This window comes from Rousettus aegyptiacus, unplaced genomic scaffold (assembly GCF_014176215.1).
Source record: "Rousettus aegyptiacus isolate mRouAeg1 unplaced genomic scaffold, mRouAeg1.p scaffold_m13_p_4, whole genome shotgun sequence".
In the NCBI taxonomy this organism is placed as follows: domain Eukaryota; kingdom Metazoa; phylum Chordata; class Mammalia; order Chiroptera; family Pteropodidae; genus Rousettus; species Rousettus aegyptiacus.
The window spans coordinates 33,636,941-33,661,997 of NW_023416307.1; the positions used below are offsets into that span (position 1 = coordinate 33,636,941).

Consider the following 25,057-nt stretch of genomic DNA (forward strand, 5'->3'; position numbering starts at 1 on the left):
TGAAGCTCTGGATCGTGTCCTGCCATAGACTTGTCCAATCCAGCCTACAGGGACTGTACCAGTACCAGCAATTTTGTAGACATCCTGGAGGAGTAGACTTTATATGGGGTTACCTGGGTATATGTAAGATTTTACCAGTTGCCGCCAGATGTAACAAGCTTCAGGTATAACAATGCCCTCCAGCCAAAGATCCAGGAACACATTTAATTGAGCAAGTGGGTTTATTACTGTTTGCCTAAAGAGAAAACAAGCATTATGGAGAATCCTCAGGTGTCTCAGTAAGAGAGTGTCAGAAAGGATTTATAAAATAATCTGGATTTTGGTTGAGTGATTTTGGAGAGGGTCCAAAGAAGTAGAGCTTTGCTGTGAATTTAGTGCTATCGGAAAGCAGGGATAATTCTATAATTGGGTGTCTCAATAAATCTATAGGGTGGGCAGACTAAAGTGAAGCTAAAACTATAATTGAAGAAACCACAGAGTGAGAATGAAACAGAAAATATAAATCTGCTTTTTCCTTTATGGGTTCTCAGATCCCCTGTGCCATATTTTATCGCCTTTATTTAGCTTGAAGCTAGAGATTGAAGACACATACTCCTTGTACAACACGGTCTTTAAACAAATCAAACTATTTCCTTCAGTGCTCAACATAAGAAATAGTGGTATGTTCTACAGTAAAAACAAACAAACAAACAAACAAACAAACAAAAAATCCTGGTTTTGTTGTACTTATTTAAACATAGTATCATTCAATCATTTGTGAAAAAATTCTAACTGTGCAGCTACTATGCCCCACACAGTATTTTCCTCTTGCCTAAAGATACGAAGTGAAGAAGACAGATAATATCTCTCTCTAAAAGCATGTGTAAATAGTGGAGAGGGTCACATAATAAAAAAATAAATGTGATAATTCAAATAGTGAAAGTGGTATAAATAAACTAATACATAGTCAGAACAATGGAGAAGAGGGTTGCTTTAGTTTAGTCAGGAAAGAGTCTTCCGAGGACATGATATTAGAGCTGAGGCCTGAATGATGTAAAGGAGCCAGTGATGTACATACAGATCTGAGGGAAGATTATTTAGGACTGAAAGGACATTCAGTAGAAAGCCCCTAAGTTTGGAACAAGCTAGGTGTTTTTTAGTAATAGAAAGAAGGCCAGTATTGCAGAACTGTAATGAATCAGGAAGGGTACAAAAAAGGGCTAGGGTGTAGAGAGATGATGCCTATAATTTTGTTTGCAGTTATTAAACCTGTGAAGTTCAAGATACCTAATAAGCAGTTAGCAATTGGATATTTGAGGTTGGGATTTAGGGGAGAGTTCAGAACTGGGCATATAAATTTGAGAACTATTAGCTATAAGTGTGGTCTGCTGTTTAATCCTGACTTTTACTTAGGATAGGTCTTGAGTACATAAGCTCTAGAAACCAAGAATAGCAACTGTTAGGTAGAGAAAGATAATACAATGGGGAAATATGGCCAATGATAGAAGCAGATATCCTTGGAATGGGGTGAAAAATTTAAGGTAACATCCTTGAGTTGAATTTGCTTACCAATCTCCAATCTCCAGGTAGGGTGGAGAGTGGCTCAAACTAGGAGATGAAAAACACATTTGTCAGATGGCAGCAGAAATGGGAGGTAAATGGTGAAAGGGAGAGGATTGAGGTAGTACAAGGAAGGTAACTAAGATACATCCCTGGCACTAACGTAGGAATTAACTAAACACTGAACAGACTTTAAAGGAGGAAATATTGTTTCAAGATTGGGACAGATAGCCTTAAAGTGATAGTAGAGATCATAGAGGTCTTCAAACTTGTAGATTTGTTTCTGTTATCTCATTAATATGTTTCATCTTTTCTCTTTCTGGTATTTCTGTTAGTTGAGTCTTGGTCTTCTGAATTTTGGCATGTTCCATCTATTTTCTTATAATATTTTTCTTCAAAAAAATTTTAAAATACATATAAATCATGTACGTGACTTCTTAAAGTTTCATGTATAAACAAGAAACTTTAAACAATTAGTTATATTTAGGAATATAGTGATGCACCATTCTGTATATTTTACCATGTGAATGATTACTTTTTTTTTTTCAAATAAATTTTTTAAAAGTCAGTTAAAGAGACTGGAAAGTGTGTATGGTAAGGAATGGAGAAAAAGCACATATTATTTGGTTAAAAAGTTCCACTTTTAAAATATAAAAAAAAAATCAGAAATACAGGTAGAGTTTTATACAAAGATGACACTATTTATGACACTATTCATTCAACGCACTTACAATTTTTTTCTTTTTGCCTAAGTTTCTAGTGCTATTTTAAACTGCATTGCAAAAGAGAAAAAGTCTTTGCCCTTATGGATATTACATTCTTGTCTTATTTAAAGTATTTAAAGTAAGTGAAATTGTGAAAACAGCCTTAATCTCTTATTCATAGAAATGCTTAGATAAATTACATCCATGTGATGAAATACTAAGTAGCTCTTAAAAATAAAATTCATCTACATATGCTAACTTAAAAAGCACACCAAGACATATTATGAGGATCTATCTCTATTGCTCTCTAGTGCCTAGCACTAGTTTCTAGTGCTTAATGCCTAGTTTCAAAAAATGACAATATCTGGCATACAAATGGAAAAGAATTAAGTGTTCCAACCAAAAGATAGAGTGGTTGAAAGGATAAGAAAACAAGGCTCCTACATGTGAAAAGGAAGAGATGGAAAAAGATATTGCTTTGATGGACCTAGAAGGTATTTAAGTCAGACAGAGAAAGATAAACACTATATGATTTCACTTATATGTGGAATCTAAGGAATAAAAAAACAAACTAATCAAAAACAGACTCATAAATATAGTGGACAATTTTGTGATGGACATAGGAGAGGGGGACTTGAGGGCTGGGAGAATGGGATGAAGGATTAAAGACGTACAAATTAGTAGTTGATAGTTGGGCACGGGGAGCATGGCAGAGGGAATGCAGTTAGCATTAATACGTTGGGTAGGTGGAGGGTTAGGGGAAGGAGGGAGCAATTCAGGAGATCATTCTATAAACTATATAGATGTCTAAACAATGTACTGTGTACTTGAAACTAATTAAAATTAAAAAAAAAAAGAAAACCTTTAGTGAAATAAGGATCTAGGCAAGCAATGATCATCAATGGATGCTAAAACTTTTGAATGAAGAGTAGTTTGGTGATCAGACAGATAACACCTGAACCCATTAGTTAATGTTAACATTGAAAAATAGGGCAACTAGACGTGATATGCCTATAGATGTGATGTAACTTGAAGTATTTAGTACCATCTATGAAATAGTCCTATCCACCTAATTTAACTGACGTCTAGACCCTCAGTGTCTAATAACTGTCCGGTTTGCAAGAAAACATGAGGAATCAATTAGCGAATGCTAAATAAAAACAAAAAGATATAAAGAGTAAATCTAAATCTAGAATGTAGAAAATGCTGTGAAACGAATGGCCAAGTATCTTCAACAAATAAAATGCATGAAAAAAAAGTGAGTAAACTTGAAAAAGGGAGAGACTTGAAAAACATATCAGCAAAATGCTATGTGTAGATTCTCTTTGGATTCTTATTCAAGGAAATCAACTATAAAAAGCATTTTAAAACAAAGAAGAAATTTGAATACCAAGTGGGTATTAGATATTAAAGAATTACTATGAATTTTCCTAGGTAAAATAATATTGCAATAGTTTGAAGTATTTATGAGTGAAATGATGTAATGATAGGATATGTTTTCATACTCAAAGTAAAAAAAAAATGTGTAGGCGTGGATAGATAAAATAAAATTGAAAAAACCGTTAATAATTTTTCATGTTATTGCGTAAGTTTATAGATTCATTGTATTATGCTGTACACTTTTATATATCTTTAAATCTTTTCTTAATATAACATTTTCTATTTAAAAATTTATTCAAACATACACCTATCAATAAGTACTTACTTGCCTGGTTTTTTAGCATAAGAAATATGCTGTATAATACACTTGGATATGTATAGAATGTTACATACTAATGCTTTTAGTTCTACAGAATAGATTTCCAAGAGTGAAATTGCTAGATCAAAGGCCATGCATACCTTTTTAAATTTAAAATCAATTGCCATCTTGCTTTACAAAAGATCTGTAACCTTTTACATTTCTATCAGCAATGTACCTAGCTTTTTCTTCTCATGCTTATCAACATTTGAGATTAATACTACTTTTAAACTTTATATCAATACATCAATATGATTGATGTAAAACGATATAGCTCATTGTTTCTTTAATATGCATTTTCCTTACTATTAGAGATATTTAACATATTTTTAGTGTTTAACAGTCAATTAAATGCACTCCTTTGTGAATTGATTTTTAATATTCTTATAATTTTTCTATTGGGATATATTTTCTTATTATTAATTTATGAGTTCTTTTTGTCATAGATATTAACTTTTTATCTATCATATGTGTTTCAAATATGTTGTATTTATAATTTGCCTGTCAAGTTTTGTAGGCAATATGTCTTAATATTTATTAAGTTAATATGTCTATCTTTCTCAATATATTGTGGGTTTCTCATCTGGATTAAAAATTTTCGAAGTCTAAGTTACACATTTAGTCTTCGAAGTTGACTTCCAAATTTGTATTATTTAATCTTTTTTAAACCATTAAGTATAAGCATCAGAGATAGATTAATCAAGGTTCTAAAGAATTTACCTATTTTATTGAACTTTTCAAAAATCAATTTTTAGACTTATTTATCCTTTTTGTATTTTTTCCATTTTATTAATTTCAGCTTTTAACTTTATGCATTCCCTTCTATTTTTTCTTGATTTTGGTTGGAGCACTTAATTCTTTTCCATTTAAGGTACTTATCGATAGGAATGTAATTGTTGCCATTCTTTATTCCTGTTTTCGAAAATACATTGAGACATATACTAGGTTCCTTTTTTAATATTTTTAACTACAAAAGCATTTAAGGCTTAATGTATACCCTGGTGTATTTTTGAACTATTTCAAAGGTTTTAAACTTTTATTTCTGGAGAGTTTATAATTAAGCTTTTATTTTACCCCTGAATTTAGCATTACTCAAGAGTATATGTCTTAATTTCCAAACAATTAAGAGTTTTAAAGTAAGCTTCTATTATTTATTTCTAATTTTATCAGATTATATATTGTAGAATACATGGTAATATATGGTAAAAATCTCTGCAAAATATTTTAGTTTCCTTTGTGGTCAAGGAGGGATAATTTTTGTGATTTTTTTTTTTTGGACATATGACATTTTTCTCTTAAATCATCCAAAGAGTGTATATAGACATACATACAAATACATACATACATACATATATATATACACATATATATGCATGCATATATACATTTATAAAGTTTGTTGATTATCTGATTCAATTTTTCTAATGGCTATGCAACATCCTCTTAGTCAAATATATTTCTGGAAAAAAACTGTGTGTTAGACTCTTCTACTATAATTGCTTGTATTGGGCCTTCACTATATTTCAAATATTTTTGGCCATTTATTTTGCTGCTACATTGTTCGATGCATGGTGGTTTACTGTACATTAAATCACTAAAATATGCCTTTCTTCATCCCTTTTAACCTTGCGTTCCAGATTGACTAACATTGTTATTGTATCTCTTGCTTATTTTCAGTTTTTATTTGCCTAGTATCTCTTCAATTATTTTTTTTCTTTATCACATTTACCATCTTTATCACATTGTGTCTTATAAACAGCATATATATAGCTTATTTTTTAACTGAAATTTCTGGGTTATTTTAGTGTCCTTTCTATATTTAAATAAGAAAATTCAATCCATTCACATGTAGGTAATAACCAATACATTTGATTTTATTCCCTTTATCTTATTTTGTGCCCTGCCTACTTGTTCTAGTGCTTTTTCTTTTTCTGGTTTTTAAGTTATTGTTCTTTCTTTACTTTCTTCTTATTAAAGTTCTGTTTTGCTTCTCTATATTTATTTAGCAATTATTTCCATATTTTTGAAGATGTTCATAATCAAGGGTATATCTCTCTTAAAATTTGAAAACAAGATACCAATTATTTATTCCCCTCAACAAAAATGCCATATTACTCAAAACTTCCTCCTCCCATCACATATATTAGACTTAGTATGATTGTACTTCCCACCACACATCTAGCCAACCAATCTTTAGTTTTTACTGAGATAGTTTAATACTTTTGGCATCAGACGATTATGAAAGATTTTCCTAGAAATTTCTATTTAGAAGAAATCTATCTATCTATCTATCCATCCATCCATCCATCCATCCATCCATCCATCCATCCATCCATCCATTACTTACGACTGTCTTTCTTTTATCATAGGGACTATCTTCTGATTCATTATTGTTGAGGTGGTGTTTTTTTTCAGTTGTGATCATCACATGAGAAAAGTGGAAGTACATTTTCAATTCCTGTAGCTCTGTAGAAATAATTCCTCCTCTCCGGCAGGTGACATCTAGGCTGCATTGCATAGGGCAACAAGATTTTACCACCCAAAGTATGTCTGTTTGGTACGAGGATTATTTCAGGCTAATTATTTTTAAGAAACAAAACGTTTAAAAAGAGTTCTTTTACTCCCTCACTTAATATTCTTAAAAGAATTTACAGAGGGTCTGTTCCAGGAAGACAGCTATCACCAGAGATAAGTAGAAAAAATGTGGTAGGTAGACTGGAGAAAACTTAGCAAGTACTGCTCGTTCAAATTCTTTTGTGTCCCATTGTCTCTGCACTTCATGGCAACTATCTGTTTACTAAATATTTGTTTTTCATCTCCACATGAATTGCCTTCTTACCTTTGAAGTACCAAACTCCTACCCCTTTCTCCTTAGCTCTGGATGACATACACATCGCAATTGCCTGATTGTCTTTGGGCCCTCATATTCTTATGGAGCCCTCATAAGTACAAAATTATTTTTTTTCTTCTGTTAATCTCTTGTATTAATTTAATTATTAAACCAACTAAAGAACCTAGAAGGACAAAAATTTTTGTCCTTCCTGACAATTGCAATTCTAACCTTTCAGGTGTCTATGGCTATAACTCTATTAGCTTCCTGATGATGAAGAGCTCAAAGTCAATCTGATTTCTTTTATTTGGTAAACATTTCTTTTTTCTTTCAATCTTCAGTTTGTAAAATGCTCTTTTTAATTTTAAAATCCAAGGATTTTATAATGATGTCTGATTTGTCTTTTCCTCTCAATTCTACATGAAATTTGCTACATCCCATCCATCTACTGTGCACATCAGACCCCTCCAGCAGCACTTGGCTAAGAACACCACTGGCAGGATTTTAGGTTTCTCAGTGAGATTTCAGTTCAACTGCTAATCTACCTTAGTGTTCATACTACAGGTGAAGGGAGCTACAGCTGTCTCTGCATCTGTAGGCTTCTCAAACTTTAATGTGCCTATAGATTATCTAGAAATCTTATTAAAAGATTCAGTAGATCTGGGATTGTGCCTGAGATTCTGAATTTTTATTAAACAAAGTGATACAGTCGTTCTTGGGGTCAAGGACCACACTATGCACAGCAAAGGACTGGTGCATACAAGAGAGCACTTCGCCAGTCCCAAAAGGAAGCACCACAAAGACTTTTTCTGCTAGCATCTCATGTGTAAAAGGTATCGTTTCCCAGGCTCTGGTGTTAGAAATGACCCACACCACCTGTTTTGCTATCCCTGCTGCCTGGGGCAAACCAGCAGGTTTTTCCAGGGACACTCATCTTTCCTCTGGGGATTTGTGGGTCTCTGTAGGGCAAAATTTCTCTCCAGGATTCTCATAATTTTCATCAGCATCTCATAGCAATTCATCATTTGTCTCCAGAGGCATTCTAAGACCAGAAGGACAAAAGGTCTTCCATTTCTCTCCATCTGTTCTTGGAAGAGTCGAGGCCTACCTCATACCCTCCAGGCCCCAGTCAGTTGGTCCAACAGCTGCTTGGCTCAGAAAAGGTAGTTTGCTGTTGATTTGGATTTGAGAAACATGCTCCAGTTTTCATCTTCAAATACAAAAAAAGAAAAAGAAAAAAGAAAATAAAGCCTCCACTGTATTTTTTGAATCAGAAAGTAGTTTTCACGATAATAAAAATATATACTTTTTTTAAGTTTAATATCTGTGAGTTTGATCTATGTTTTTATAAAATGTCCATATTTTAAGCAGAAGAAAAAAACAAAGGAAAGATCAGATGAAATTACATCACTCAGCTGTAAGGGAAAAATGAGTTAGCTTTATTAGAGGAAACTCCCTTTGGCATTTCGCTAAAGAAAGTTAAGATGATATTTATTGTTGGGTAGTTAGGTATACATGAGCTACAGAGGAACAAAGGAATAAAGGCCCTACCCAAAGACCTCCCTGAAACACCCATTTTATGGTTAGAAATCATCCTTACATCCCGAAGAACAAAAGGAATAAAGGGCCATAAACCAATAGCTGGTTAAATCTGGCCACAAGCAGTTGCACAATCAGTCCTACACTGACCTTTTTACCTTGGCCTCATTATACCATATTATAATATGATGCCTATGCCTAAAAGTTCATGAATCTAATTATAACAGACTGAATTATGGATAACCACATGAGTTGTAGTCAGAGTTACATAACAGCCAAATATCAACCAAAATGACCTCGTGTGCCAATCATCTAGGACCACTCTTTTAATTTCATGGCCCTAGTATAACGCAGACCTCCCCACTTCTACAAGGTTATAGTGCTCTTAGCTGTAACCCACCCCTCACTTTGAGCATTCTTTAATTATACCTTTTGTTTGTGCGGGAATAGCCCTCATTGCTATACCCCAGTTTTCTCTTGAAACATACTGTAATAAATCTTACTTTTTAAAAATTTCAATAAGCTCTAATTCTTTACTGCACTGGTAAAAAGAATTGAGGACCTCCAGTGTTACTGGGGCAATGCCGGATTTCAGACTGCCACTAACAGTAACAATATTTTAGAACTTGGGGTCCTGAACAACTAAAAAAGAAAAAATATATATAAGTAATTGAAAAGAGTGCAGAATCACCATATTATATTCTCTACTCCCTGTTTCTTCTTTGGGAGGATCCTGACATTGCTGGGCATATTGATCAGCAAATGAGAATGAACTTTATACATTGGGTTTTTCCCTCCTTATCCTCCAGGGAGTATAGAGTCATCTCTGTACCTCTCTTTAGACCATAATAGAGGAAGCCAAACATATGCACTGTGCAAATACTGGCAGTATTATGTCTGCTCGTTCCTGGAGATGTCCAAATACAACTTGTAAGACAGTTTCTTTTTTCCAAAACTCGAAACTATATTTTTTTACATTTATAATAACTAGGTAAGCCGACAGTGAGGCATTTTTCATAGGAACCATTTTTAACCTGTTTTACTAAGGTTGGTCTGCATGGAGTCCAAGGAAACAGAGCAGCTGCTGGCAGAATATAAGGGGCTGCGATGAAGCAGGAAAGGTCTCCTGAGGAAGGAGCGGTGCCTTTAACAGTGTGACCTAATGGAAAATCTCCAGACATAAAAATGCCATCTTCCCGAGGCGTGAAGCTTTCATTCTTTTTTAACTGCTGTGGTAAGAAAAACTCCCAGAGAGACTGTAAAAGAGCAGTGGGGTTGTCATTATCATTTCTGTGTAAAGGAAAACCCTTTTATGTCTAAAGATGTTTTGTTTGTTTGTTTGTTTTATTTCATAAGATATCTGTGAAAATTTTTAAATGTGATTTCAGGAATCTACTTCTAACCAATACACCAACTTTTATACAGGAAATACTCAATTTCAGCTACTTGATGCAGTTCTACTTGAATTATTTTCTTATAAAAGATCAAAAGATCACCCATTTACAGCTTTGATATCACCTCTGGGTTGCTATGGCATGTATGTAAACCAATAGTAATCCAGTAAAATTTTATGAATCTATAGATAGCATATTCTGCAATGATGAGAATTTGTGTGTTAAGCTATATTTCACATACTACACTGGGGACATAATCATCAGACTATATATCTAAAAGAAACCTCTAGAGACTGTCAGATTTACACATTTTTCTCCAAATATCTCAGTATCATTCAAGACTAATGGTTGTTTGTTTTCTTTATAAACATATTCCAGGAAGAAATTCCATAATTTTTAAGGTTGTTTTAAAATCATCCAATTTATAAGAAGGGCTTCTATTTATATATCTAAAACCTTACTTATTTTAATAACATTTAATAACCTCACTTATTTTAATAATATATTTTCAGAAATCAAATATTTTTATATTCTAGAGGAACCATGGGTATAAAATGAGGAAATTTAGTCCAGAAGAGAGTGAGCAGGATTAGAACTCTGGCTACAGATCGCTAATTCAGTGTTCTTTCCAGTTGTGCTGCCTTAAAGGTGAACAAAAAATATAATACCTATAACAGTATTTTTAAAAACCTTCATTTATTACTATTCAGAATGATGTTGTCTTTTTTATGTTGTTGATTCTGTCACCTTGTAGGCACAATATAAGAAAGGATGATAAAGGAGTAGGTAAATGTAACACAATTTTTTAAAGGTATGCTGAAAATAGTTAACAAATTCTCATGAGCTAAGATAAAATTGTTTAATCCAAACTATTTTACTTACAGGCAAAATGAAGAAGTTGAACTGGATGATTTCTAAGACTTCTTCCCATTTACCACTATTTAAATCAATTTAATTTTGCTTTGTGAAATGAAATTTCCTAATACTTTCAACACTGACTGTTACTCACCATATCGACCTTGAAAATATCCAGAGCTTCATACTATGCACCTTTATAAAAGGAAGCTGACATGAACTTTACAATTTAGCAGAGTGATGATATTCATGGAAAAGATCTCTTTGAACCCAGTCTGGGTTTCATTAATGTCATGAGTACAGGGTTTGCAGTTATGATCTTATACTTTATGTTTTCTTGTTTTTTTCTGAGATCCTAAAGACTTTGTGAGAAATCAAGGTTAATCAATCCAGCAGAGATCAGTGTGACAATCATCCACAAATTACAATTCCTTTTTATACTTCAAAGTTCCTCTCCCACCCTCAGGAATACACTATAATTTCAATGACATACTCTGTAAACAGAATACAGAAATGAATGGGACTTGGGGAATGGATTAGAATTGGTCTTTGCAAAATAAGAGGCTCTCAAGTTGCACATTCTTATGATAATCTGCACTGAATGAATACTACTGCCAGTCTTCTGCATCTAGCTGCAGGATTTCTTCCTTGTAATGTAACTGAGAATGGAATGGTTATCTCATCCCTATGGTATGAGGACAAAGGCTAGAAAAAACATTGTCAAAATTATCACAACCTCCTTCAGTTTTCCCCACTCTATTCAAGGCTTCAACTTCACTTTACCCCATTAATCCCCTCACTACCAACAGATGGTCCAATCTTATAATGTCACTGTAATAGAATCTCCTGATTATAATTTCCTCAACTTTCTTTCCCATCTGAATATCTCCATCATCACTCATTGTACATTCTACATTATGTAGAGGAAGCTGCCAGAACTTAAAAGTTAAAGAGATTTGCATTACTTCCTCGCTAAGCAACCTTGTGCAAGTGATTTCATCTCTTTGATCTCTAATTTCCTTAAAATTGGAATAGTAATGTAAAGATTCAAAATAAAGTATATCTCTCTATATAAGTGTGCTTAAGAGATTGGCTCTAGTTGAGACATTATAGGTGCTGAATTAATGTTATTTTTATCTCTGAGGAAAAAAATATCTTTTTTCCTTAGCAAGGTTAATTTCTCCCAACTTCTCTAAGATCATCGAATGGCCTCCACATTTGCGTGTCTTTTTTGTCATGAAAATAAATTTTTTCTTGGGCTTACAAATGTGTTCAGATATACTCTTTTTAGTGTACAACTCTATAATTTTTTATAAATGTATACTGTTGTTTTGGCATGATCAAATCTAAGACCCACGGAGCCAATTGAGATGAATTGTGAGCCTTTATTAGCTGGTCTGTGACTGACTCTCTACCACGCAGGGTTAGAGGAGATCAGCTCCGAGCTCCCAAAAGAGGCAGTTTATAAAGCCTAGAACCACACCCTGGTTAAAAACAAGCAAGCAGATTACAGGAGCAGAAATTGGCTGTTAGCATATCTTTAAACAGATTACAACACCCTGGTTAATATCAAAAAAAGCAAGCAGATTACAGAAGCAGAAGTTGGCTTGCTTAAAAATTTTCCACCCTTAACACTGTCACATAATCACCACAATGAAAATAAAGTTCAAATATCCCCAGAATTACACTGTCTTCTTCTCGCCCCCAGCTTCTACAACCATTGATCTGTTTTCTGTCTCTATAGTTTTGCCTGTACAAACATGTCATATAAATGGAATCATATAATATGTAGCCTTTTAAGCCTAACATCTTTTATTTTGTATAATGCATTTGAAATATACCCATTTTGTTGTCATTTGTTCCTTTTAAGTAATATTCAACTGAATGGATACACCATAGTGCATTTTCCAGTTGTGTGTGTTCTCTATTTTCCAGTCGAAGGGCATCTAGTTATTTCTAGTTTGGGGCAATTATAAATAAACCAAGGTGGAGTTTTACATTGCCTTTGTTGTTCGAATTATTTTTTTTCATTTTTACATTTAACTATTTGAGATTGAGAAGCAGTTCCCTCTTCCGTCCCTTACAAATTCATATTCATAGATTCTATTATAGTTCCTTTTTGCTTGCAAATTGGAAATTTCTATCTGAGCTAACCCTTCTTGTAGTATTTTGCCAGACTTAGGCTAGCCAATGCCTGCTACTATCATTCTGTTTTCCAATCTTTTCCCCTTAGGACAAAATTTCATTAGATACATAATTAGTCATCCACATCATTGTAAGTAACAATTTTACATTAAGATTTGCTACTGCAAAGAAATATTCCAACCTCCAGTAATAATTTTCTTCCCACCTGCTTCTTAGCTTCCTTGCCAATGCAAGAAATCTTTTTTAATCACAATACCTTTAAAATTTTAGATATCCATTTTTGCATTAATCATTTTATGTGTGGTAGCAAACCCATTCCAAATCTAGTGACTTAACACAATAAAAATTTACTTCTCACTTGCACTTCTTATCTAATTCAGGCAGAAAGAAGGCTTTCTGCTCATTGTGCCACTCAAAAGAGCCAATCTTAAAGAGATGCTATCTCAACATGCACATCAGTCATCACTGTGACAACAGGGAAGGAAGTGGCCAAAAAAAATCACAATGCCACACATAACTTCAAAGACGGTGAGGAAATATAAGCCAACCGTGTGACCAAAGTTAGAGAGCTAAAAGCATAGAAAGAACAGCACTTATGACTACAATTGTGTTTAATTTGCCACCAACATTTAGTCATTTTTTCTAACACCATTTATTGAAGATTACATCCTTTGCCCAACAATCTTAAACACCACCTTTATTGTCTACTTAATTCTCATATGCAATAAGTCTGTTATTGGACTCTGTTTCATTTAGGTCTTTGTTGCTTCTTGTAACTGTACCTCAAGTACCATAGCTATATAAAACTCTTTGATGGAGATAGGTCAGGTTCTTCTTCACTACTCTTCTATTTCAAAACTTTTATGAGCTTTTCTCATTTATTAGTTATAAGACTTATCAACCTAAATACACAAGTGATAAATGAATAAAAATAATCCAACGATAAAGAAATATGTATATAAATAAAGCATGAATGTTCTTCTTTAATCCTCTTTTTCATCCTCATTTTCCTGTTAAGACATAATCTTTGATCTATTTTTTACCAGTTTCTTTTTACATGTACATGCATATTTTTGTAGATTGACAGTATATTTGTTTGTTGGATATTGTTTAACATAAATAGGATCATACTATCCATATTGTTCTACAACCTTTTAAATTTTAATTTGGTTGTGGATTGGCAACATGATTTCAAAATGATGAAATTTGTTAATATTTGTCGTATAGTTTAGCATATCATTTATCTTAATGCATGTTCCATGTGTCTTGAAAAGAATGACTATTCTGCAGTTGCTGGATATGGTGTTTTGTAAATGTCATTTAATTCAAGTTGATTGATAGTGTTGTTCAAATAGTCTATGATGATCTGTACTAACATTTTGTCTCTTTATTGTGTCAATTACTAAGAGAAGCATTAAAATCTCTAACTTTGGGAATTTACACATTCCTCCCTTTAATTGCATCCACTTTTGGTTTATGTATCTTAAAAATTATTAGTAAATGTATTCACTTTAGGATTGTTTTGTCCTCTTGATGAATTGACCCTTTCGTGATTATAAAATGACTATTTTTATGTCTAATGATGTTTCTCGTCATGAAGTTAATGTCCAACATTGAATAGCATACCAGCTTTCAAACGCATAGTGTTTGCATGGTGTATCTTTTTCCATCCTTTACATTCTATCTATCTTTATCATTATGTTTACAGTGGATTCCTTGTAGGCAGCAAATCATTGGGGTTTGCTTTTTTACACAGTCTGATAAATTCTGAATCCAAATTATTGATATAAACAAGATTAAATTTCCATCATGCTATTTGCTATTTGTGCCTCATTTTTCTCTTCTTCCTTATCTGTCTTCTTTTGGGTTAATGCAATTTTTAAAATTTCATACTACCACTTCTATTAGCTGTTTAGCTAATATGGCTTTGTGGAGTGTTTTGGATTTTTGTTTTGTTTTGTTCTTTGGTTTTTAGCATATTTCATCTAGAGTATATATCCTCAATCACAACCTCTTGAATTAATATTATGTCCCTTCATAAGAAACAGTGATAAAATTCAATTTGCACTGCACCTATCCTTTGCAATATTGTGTTATATATTTACATGTGTTATAAACTTCAAAATGTATTGTGATTACTTTTGTTTTAGGTAGCCCATAACTTAAAGAAAATTTAAGAAAACAACTGAAAGATAAGATTTACCTTTACTTATATATATAATCTTTCCAATATTCTTTATTCCTTCCTACATATCTGAATTATCATCCGGCATCAATTTCTTCAGCCTGAAGACATTCCCTTAGCATTTTTTGTACTGTGGCAAATTCTGCTGGCAACAAGTTCTCTCAGTTACTCAAATAAATGGTAATTTCTCTAAAAAATCTATTATTTTTCCTTCATTTTGAAAGATATTTTTTCTAGATCTAAAATTCTAGGTGAGACTTCCATTTACAATCAATGAGAAAATAAGATGGTCTGAAAATACCTTTTGCTGTCAACTAGAAAATGGAAAAATTATAAAAAACTACTATTTTCAGGTAGTGGGAAATAGGTAGCATAAGACTGTGATCTCTAAGAAAAGAAAAACAAATGAGGTGACTTCTGTCATTGCCTTGGCTCTCTGACTGGAAGTTATTCCCAGATGGTAGTACTAGGAAGGAACATCCAAATAGAGTACAATGATCTCACTGAATTGATGAGATAGAGATTGGAGTCCAACGTGTCAAAGATTTAGAGTTTAGAATAAAAAAATACACAGAGAATGAGTTTTGTCAGTATTCACGGGGTCCCCTTCTTCCAAGATTAACACTCCCCACAATTTCTATTTGATTTTGATTGCCTTTAAACAATCTTGTTTTTAATGTTTTCTCCAGAATTTATCATTGTTAGCATCAGAAAGGTGAGTCTGACACTCTTGTGAATAGAAGCAAGAACTCCTATGATTTTTTTAACCTACAACATGCCTTAGAGATCTTTTATATTAATATTACATAACACATATCAATCTTTTTGGTACCTCCATAGCATTCTATAACACGAGCATAACACAATTTATTTATTTACTCTTCAGTGAAAGGCAATTGAGTTCCTTATAAGATTTTACTATTAGAAACAATTTTATGATAAAAAGCCTTATAAACATCTTCTGTACTCATTCTACCAATTTTACAGGTTTGAGATCCAGAAGTGAAATTGCTGTGTCAATAAAACTTTTTATAGTACTTACGAAGAGGCTCTACCAAATTAAACTCTACAGTATGTATTTTCCAATTTCATTTACTCCTCAAGAATAACTTTAGAATCAGCTAAATTCCGCTTTTAAATACCATTAGAATTATAATTCAGGTTATCATTTTCTTATTTTTGTCTTGCATATAATTTTAATTTTCTTTTACATTTTTAGTCCATTATAATTTTTGTTGATGGCAGTGTTGTTGGGAGTTGGTTATACTCTTAATAAACTTGGTTGTATATTTCCAGCGAAAAATGATAAAACAACACTAGGGAAATTTTGCAAAGCACAAAGGAAAATACTTTTAAACAAGAGAAAAAAACATTAATGTTTTTTCTTCTAAGGACATTTTCTTCCAACCACTTTTTATATGTATCAATTTTTGTTTTAAACAATTTGATCGTATTGTGTATAAAATATTATAACATACTTTTCTAATTAACATTATATGAGAAGCATTTCCTCTCTTGTTAAATGCTCAGATTATTTTCGAATTTGATTATTTTAAATCACACTAATGATTATAATAGTTTCCTAGAAGTGAAATTAGTTGGTATTGATACATATTTAACAAATATTGCTAAATTGCTTTTTTAAATGTCTGAATAGTTTACATCCACATTATAAAAGTGTCTATTTCATTAGACCTTTGACAATGATTTTTTTAATCTCTGCTAATTTCGTAGACAAAATAAATGGTTTCTCATTTTTTTCAATTTACAGTTATTAATTATAAATTGGACATTGTTTCACAGGCTTTTTAATCAGTTAATTTTCTTCTATTAAAATTATTAATATGGTTCAATCATTTACTTTTGATTCTCACCTCTCATCTACTAACATCCTGATCACTGCCCCTCATTTATTTAAGGATTTGTAAAGTCACTCAGACTTGCTTAAGTCTGTAATTATTCTGATTATCTATCAATGTCCATTTAATATCTTTGCCTCTCATTTTATTACTTCCTCACTTCCAATGACTTTCATCTCCAACTCACATTTGCCATACTTTCCTGTCTCACTTATCACTGCAAATGCTTCTTAAAGTCATAAAGTTATAAATTCACAATTTCCCTCTGACCTTAACCTCTCTCATCCTTGCAGTTCTCCTACTTCATTATTACCATGATAGTTTGTCTTCTGTTAGTTGCCAAGTACTTAAGAATCATTACCATTCTCTGTCAAAATCTACACTCTACCTATAATACACCTCTTGTCTTTAGACCCACATCAACTCCATGAAATGTTTTTACCATCATCCTTTACATTTTTTTTTCTCTGGCCCTTTGTCTTCCATTATATATATTCTTTAAAAAACAATCAAAATCATTTCACCTGTCCTTTTCTCTGACTAAACTTTGCTTACTGAGCACTGCCGATGATTGACATCATCACAAATTCAAAATCTTTTGCGTAAACTGGTGCTTCTCAGGAATCCTATGTATTTCCTGTAGTTGCTTCCAAATTTCTCAGCTGCCAACAACTGTTATCATAAACTTTCTTCACTTTACTAAAACTGTCAAGATATCTCTTTCAATGTCACTTTCAGAACATGATCTCAAACATTACCTCGTCAAAAATAGTAACCAAATTTTTCTCAACTTCTTGCCACTCTATTGTTATTTCACATTTTCCCATTCTGTCTTCTTCCCTGATGCAATTCAAAAGGATTTCTTTCTCATAATGTTAATGGCCTCCATACTTGACTTCTTATTTCTCTACTCCATCAATCACTCCAGCAGTGTCCTGTGTCTTCAACATTGCCAGAGATCAAGTTTTTTTGTCAGCATTTAACTTTAGTCAGATTTCTCTCATATTAAAGAAAGAGAAAAGAAAGAGGGAAGGAAGGAAAGAAAGAAAAAAATAAGGGAATCGTAGAGGGCAGGGGGTTAAAGAAGAACCTTGTCCAGGACTCTACCAGCTAATATGCTTGGCAAATAAAAGATTATGACAAATATTTGTGAAATAAATGTTGGAAAGCGTTAAATTTCAGAATGATAAATCTTGATTTATGAGCTTTATGATGTCAAAGGAGAAAACTATATCACCCTTCTAGAACTGTAGATATAAATCCCAATAATGTCTCAAGGACATACCTAACCCCTCCACCTATTTTGTAGCGGTAAAGTTCACACACAAACATAAAAGTAAAGTAGAATGCGCATATATATTTCCTAATCATATGATGTGATGGGAGAAAAAAATTTAGCTCTTCCAGTAGCAGTAGAAAAGTTACAAAGGGAAGGAGAGCTGCCTTAATTTAAGTCTAAAAATTTTCCAATATATAAATTAATTTTACTTTTATAGTACCTTATAAACATGTCATGGCGTGTATCTGCATTTTATTTTGTTCAGATTTCACTGGCTTAAGTTATAAAGGCAATTTTGTGTTTCCTAAACTCTAAAAATATTTTGCTGTGAGGCAACTTTAAGGATAGTGATTTGCATTAGAAAGTAGTCATTAGTACATATCAAAATAGCCTTTCTTCCATAAATCTATTAATCTTATCTAATTACTTTGTTTTATCTTTTATTTAAGAGTTTAAACATTATTCTCAAATTTTCTAAGTATTCAAAGTGAATACATTGTAGATTAATTTTAATATTAGAAGCAAGAACTGTAAGCTCAGTGTACATATAGATTCTTATAAGATTTCAGACTACCTTTAAAAACAGATTCCTTATTAAATATACACTGACATGAAATTCATTATTTTACACACCAGATGTCACTGTTTCTCCATGCTAGTAAAATGGAGCAACAAATTTTGGCAGTTAGAAAAACCTAATTTATTCTATATTTGTATTCTTAAGTATATATGCAATAAATATGTAAATATGTAAAACAAACAAACAAAACAGATCACAAATGTTCATAGTGGCACTATCCACAATATCCAAATCTAGAAACTACCTAAATGCCAACCAAGAGTAAGATAAATAAATGCATTGGAGGTATATACACACAATGAAATATTATGCAGCAATGAGAATGAAAAAACTATAACCACAATATAACACACAATAAATCTCAAAAAACATGTTGAGTGGAAGAAGTGAGATAAAAAAGAGTATGCGATAGGGGATTCCATATCTTTTATAAAGTTAAAAAACATGCAAAGCTAATCTATGGTTTAAGAATTAGATTAGTGGTTACACTTGGGAGCAGATTGTAATTGGAAGAGGGCAAGAGGGTGCTTCTGAGGATGCTGGTAACATGCTGTGTTTCAATCTAGATGGTGGTTATGGGGTTTTATTTAGTTTGTAAAAATTCGTTGAGCTATAATTTTATGATTTGTATAATTTTATTTATGTGTTATAATTTATTTAAAAAGTTAATAAAATAATTAAGTTAACAAAAGAATTAATTAAAACTAAGTTAAAAATTTCCTGAAAATCTACTCAAGATATAATTCAAATAAAATGATTTCATGCGTTGGGTAAACCTCAATAATTCACAAGCTTTTCCTTTTAATTGATTTTAAATCCATGAATATTTTGGTTTGACTCTCATAGCTGGTCCCTCCTGTAGTCCAAGAAAAATTTTTCCCCCATTTTTTTCCATTTCATCTTGCTGTGTGTTCAAGAAATGCATCTTTCATTGATCAGCTCTATTCTCTGTTATGTCAACCATTTCCTCTCTGCTGAACCCCTCCCCTTAGCATATAAATATGTTTAAGTTTCTTCCACTTTCAAAAACAACTCCCCCCCCCAAAAAAAAATCCTTTTCGTTTCTCAGTTCCCTCTAGCTAGTACACTAGAAAAATACTTTTTCTATACCCTCTTATACTCAGTATTTATGGCCTGCAAATTAAACTGAGAAAAAACAAATTAGCAAGAGAAAAAAAAAAACATTTTTCTTCTTTTCATAGCCAGGCTTCCTTGGTTCCATATCCTTATCTCCCAAGCACATCTCTAATGGCCACAGAACTCCATGAAAATTGTTTTCCTTAAGGTCACAAGAAGTCTTGATATTGCAATTAGCATTTGCATCATTGCCTGAAGCAATTCTCAGAATTGATAACTATTTCTTGGGTAGAGCTAAGCTGTCTGGAATATAGTAAGTCCTCACCTAATGTAAAATGAGGGAAAATTTAGTCCAAAGTAATAATTTAAGCCCCAGCATTAGGTTGCATTTTCTTTAGGTACAAATTCCTAGCTTCTCAAATATCTCTCCAAGGTGACATTTAGGTACAGAGTAGGGTGTTTCTTGTTGTTTCTTTTTGGCAGGGAGAACAAAATGGACCTCCTTTAAGTCATGCAATGTACTTGTGGTGTTTTGGCACTTTTCTCCTGAGACTATTTCATGTCTATCTGATTGCTGCTCCCCTGAATGGTACTTGCAGTTGAAATCTGCAGGATATAAATCAGTGTTTTCCATGAGAGTAGTACTACCCACTGGGGGATGTTTTGTAAATGTGGGAGATTTTGAGGAAAAGTGATATTGTTCATTACAATGATTAGTAGATAATAGTGCTATTCATTGAGTGGAAGCAGGGCTGCTTGACATCTCATATAACCAAGTTTTGTCCTATGTCCCATAAGACAATATAATGCTCCACCAAATATTCCACAAATGATAAAAATCTCTTTATAACAATCAAACCTAAAATCTAACTTCATTTTATATGTTGAAATATGTATTTCTTACAAGTTTAACCAAATTGAATTTGTTGACGAACCATATACTATGTAAATTGAAGGAAGACTTTGTTAAGAGTGTTCACTGCTGAAATTCACAATGACAGTACTATTTGTAATAATTTTTTAGGCATTAAAACTTGTTTCATCAGTCTAGATAAGTAGTTATAGTATTAGCAGCAATCGTACGTACAGGTACAAATAATTGTCCATTATTATATATTCTAGTGATTAGGTGATGGATATTTACATATTGAAGTACATACTATATTATTATAAATTACATTCCTTTTATTCCTCTTTCATATTACATTAAACATATTGATTGATTTTTATTATTGTGTAATTAGGTTATATTAACTACGAATTTAACTGTCACATGATAGAGTGTTAAAATATTTGTTAAAAACAGGGAGCCACTGGATACAATAGGTTGAGAACCATTGGTATAATTTGTAGACTAGCCACTCACTCCAGCTTAGTGAATGCCAAGTGATGTTTTTGGCTGACCATTACCACCTTCCAGTTTCATAACTAATTCTTAATGATGACCAGAAGGCAGAAGTGACACTTACTTACTCATAAAAGATTCCAATTACTTTAGTTTGCCAAGTTTCTGAGGTATGTACTAAGAAGATATTTGCAATAACACCAATAATTTTCATCTCTTGCCCCATCTCTTGCTTACCATTATCAACCATCATGAAGTTTTATATGAAGAGGCTAAACACAGTTTCACTCAGACATTTAAATTGTTCAACTATTAAGAAAAGGGGTAACATTTTCTGGTAGATAGTAAAATAAATTGTCCTCTTGGTCATGAGGGGTGTGTGACTATAATTATTTGTATCAGGTACAGATCTAAAAACTCTGATGCATTCCCTCATTTTATCCTTGTTATGAAGGAAATACATATTACCATCTCCATTTTACAGGTGAAGAAATTTAGGCACAGGATCACATTTCTTTAAAATGAAAGAGAATTGCAAATATGAATTCCTAGTGTCCTGCTTTCATCTGGGGAAATTCGATTTTACTCTAAGAGCCAACATTATATAGACATCTAACACAAACAAACATTAAATCAGTGCAGGATGAGTCTTCTTAAATCATGGTTTAGTATCAGGAGATGTGGTTGAGTCTACAATCACATGAAATAGGGGCATAAGATATTGCTGCCACTATAAAATCTGGTTTCTGTTTTTGCTTGTTGATTTTTTTTCTTTGTAGAATTTCTATTCAGTAGTCAGGATGAATGAATGACTCATAGTGTGTGTGTGTGTGTGTGTGTGTGTGTGTGTGTGTGTATTTCCAGAAGTAAAGAATCTGTGCAGAGATGCTTCAGTAGCCCTGAAATGGCTTCATAAAGTTTCTCCTTAGTCCTTCACCTCCAGATAGGAATCCGGAAAGAAGGTTGATAGAAAACTACAGCCTTAATCATACAGAGTGACTATTCGGTTAACTACTTTCATCATTAACAAGTTATAGCACTTTTCAGGCAATTAGTTTCTCTCAGTACAACATTTAAAAAAAAAACTCAAAAACACTTTAAATAAATTTTCTACATGAAATCATATTTTGACATTCTGGTTTCAGGGAAAAACATACCTATTTTTCACAAGATTTTCTAGTGAGAGAATATCATGTGAACGAATTTGAATTGTCACCATGGTTTTATATATGCAAAAAAGAACAAAGGTGAAGTATTGTCTTTCATTTTTGCTCTATTGTGAACTTGAGCTATTTCCAAATATTTTCTAACACTTACCTTTTGGTTCTATTTTGTCCCACACATCTTTATTCTAAAATTGTTTGAGCTATAACTTAAGGGAAGTTTTATGTAAATGAGCTATGAGCCTCAGAAGGATTGAAAAAGAAATGATTTCAAAATGGTGACAATAGGAGAATATACCTTCTAAAGAATCAGTTCCTTACATCCTTTCTCTTCACTCTACTATTCATCATATTTTATCAAGTTTTCTCTCCCTCTATTGGCAGGTGCAATAAACCGCAGTTACATTACATTTTAAGTACAAACTGTATTTACTTTCAATTTTTTGTTCTTACATACATTAACTTGTTTTTGCTGTTTTATTGAAATGTCTTCCTATCTGTGAACATTTTTTGGTTATCTTGAATTAAGATGGAACACATTATAAAATTTCCTACTTAAACTAATGGAAAAATTGTTTAATTTAAGATCTTCTTTGTTACGATTTTCAAGAAAAATTGATATTTCTTAGCAAAGAGTAGATGTGTTTATCCTTGATTTCTAAAAACAAACTCATATCGCTTCTCCTCTGCCTTGCCAGAGCTCTGTCTACAGAGCTTCCATTGTATAATATGAATCTTAAGGAGGTGCTACAGACGTCACCTTGGAGTGCAATTGTGATTCAGTCCTTTATTCCCACCTAGAAGATACCTAGAAGATACGAATGAAAAGAAACTCACTATAAATATGACACTTCAGCTGAAAATGTTCTCTCTTATTATAAAACAATCGCAGTTAAGAATTCCTGGTAATATCTTATACATTATATCATAATTATCAGGAATTTGATAAATTAAGGAATGGATAAATGAGGAAATTTAGGTACAAATTAATATTGACACTGATAAATCTCTTTGTATTTGCTAATAAAAGTGAAGAGTAAAAAGAATTCTGAGCTGTAAAAGATGAGAACACAAAAGCTTGACAAATTTTTTCTCTATGGCTTAATTTTATTTCTTTCATATCTACCTACTACCTGCTTCTTCATCCTTATTTCAAATTTAAAATATCAAGTGAAATGTAATAACTAGTATTATGCCAACATATACATATAGAAAAATGTAAGTTAATGAAACATTGTTTTCATTAACTAGATACTCCGGTTTATACAATGAAAAATTGTGATGGCTTAAAATTTCTTCTTGCACAATTACCAGGGGCTGGGGGAGGTAGGGAAATGGGGAAATGTTAGTCAAACGGTATAAAATTCCAGTCATAAGATGAAAAGTTCTGGGGATCTAATGTAACAGATAATGACTATAGCTATATATTATATTATATACCTGAAATTTGCTGAAAGAGTAGATCTTAAATGTAACCATATGCACACAAAAACTGGTATTTACATGAGGTGATGGAGGTATTAACTAGCACTACTGTAGCAATCATATTTAAGTGTATCAAATATCAAGTTGTACACCTTAAATTTACACAATGTTTTATGTCAATTGTATTTCTTTAAAACTGGAAAACAAATAAAACTATAGCTGTGAGTATAATGGATTTGAGTCCTGTGACTCCTAGCAAATCACCAGCTCTGAGGGACCCGCAACACAGTACCTAACATTTGTAAGGTGCTAACTACATTCCAGGCACAGCTCAGTCCAGGCACAGTTCAGAGCACTTAGGCATATTAATTCTTTTGTTCCTCAAAACCTCTCTTTGAAGTAGAGAATGTAATTACTTCCATTTTAAAGATGAGAAAACTGAGGCACAAATGGAATACCTTACCTGCCTAAGGCGCAGAGCTAATAAATGACGAATCTTAAATTCGAATCCAGCCAGTCTACTTCTGGAAGTTCGATACACAACTGATGGGTTAATGCACAGAAGGGTAGTGGTAAATCCCAAGGCATCTTTGAATTTTATGTTCATGCAAGTGTTTACTGAGGTGGCATCACCCTGTCTTAATCCTGTCCACTTGACTTTCTCAGGTAAAATCATGTTCTATTTCTCTGTCTTATGGAGGTGCTGAAAAATATGCATGTGTCTTTGTCATGAGGGGTCAAGTTTACCTTGTAAGTACCCTTTAGGAGGCTTCAAGTGTTTAGAAATACAATGCAGGCGATCTCTCGTGGGGTCTTGTCCAGAAAGCATGGCATCACTATACTTAATCCCTTTATTTCTCTCTCCTCTCTCACTCAGAAATACTTCTCTAGTTAGAGACTACCATTGGAAAAAAACTTACTCACTACTGCTTGGAGTTATCAGCATTCCTCTAAGACTTTCATATCCCATTGTACACGTGAGGAAAGTGAGGTTTAAAAAGATAAACTTATTTTATCATCCAAATTTACATATTATCTAGTGGTAGATATGGAATTTGAACCCAGTCAGTCAGAGTCCATAACCAGCTTCACGGAGAAAAACACTGGAAAGAGTAACGAGGGAATCGTATCAGTGGAGCATGGAAAAACTATAACACTGATTGCCTCATTCTCTGCTCTAAGAATATGTCTTCGAAAGCTTCTGATTGGTGATTGTGTTCCACTGGAACACCTTTAAAAAGAGGGCGTTTTAAACAAGAAAAAAAAAATGTTGGGAGGTGATGGAGAGAAGGGAGAATTTGGATCTCGAACAATTGGACCAAACAATGGCAACCTCACAGTGCAAGATATGTTTATAAACAGGGAGTGTGTTGACCGACAGAAGCAACACTAGGATCTAG

General features: G+C 32.7%; 1 pseudogene; it reads right to left on the reverse strand.

Moving 5' to 3' along the window:
• Positions 1 to 24,333, reverse strand: part of LOC107518665 — an 89,949-nt pseudogene extending 65,616 nt beyond the window's left edge.
• Between the last annotated feature and the right edge of the window lie 724 nt (positions 24,334 to 25,057).